Here is an 865-nt window from a genome sequence, read left to right on the forward strand (position 1 = left end):
GCACCAAGTGTCGCATGGAATATTTCGTTGCGAAATCGGTCATTTCGTCGATGAAATTATTATTTTATAACGAAATGACAACGAAATGGCAACTAAATGAACATTTCGTCCACAAAATGATAATTTCGTTAACGAAACGGTCAATTTGTCGACGAAATGACCAATTTCGTAACGAAATAGTCCGTGCGACACTTGGCGCTCCATGGTTTTTGTCCATGGTTTAAACCATGGTTTCATTTGTACCACCTTCGTGAATTCGGGCCATTGAGTTTAATTTCTAATTAATTAATCGATTCTCCATATTTGCATCACTAAAATAAACTACCGGTAACTTATTAAAAGTCTTGCTGTCTCCCTTCTTCCGATGATTAGTAGGCCTAGCAGTCAAATGCCGTATAAAACGGCATTTATAATGATAGTACTTGGCGAATTCCAACTACCAAAACGCACAAGCCTTTTAAAATAACTGCTGTTCATGACACAAAACATTGTTGCGAGCTTGGACAGAGATGGCGCTCTCTAGATTTTCTTTTTCTGGTAGCATTGACTACTAGTACTTACACGTATGTCAATACAAGTGTACGTTCTATACGTCTGTTCACACAACACAACACAAGCGACAGAAAAACTACAAAATATACACACACACACAAACACACACACACACACAAACACACACACACACACATACACACATACACACACACACACACACACAGAGGCACGAACACAGACACAGACACAAAGGCACACATCACACACACGCGCACACACACACACACACAGTCACACACACAAAGCTATTGAACCTTTCTTCCGCCGCAGTACATTCGACGAGACAAACGTCGCGTCAACGTTGTACGTC

Source organism: Diadema setosum, chromosome 12 (genome assembly GCF_964275005.1).
Source record: "Diadema setosum chromosome 12, eeDiaSeto1, whole genome shotgun sequence".
Classification (NCBI taxonomy): domain Eukaryota; kingdom Metazoa; phylum Echinodermata; class Echinoidea; order Diadematoida; family Diadematidae; genus Diadema; species Diadema setosum.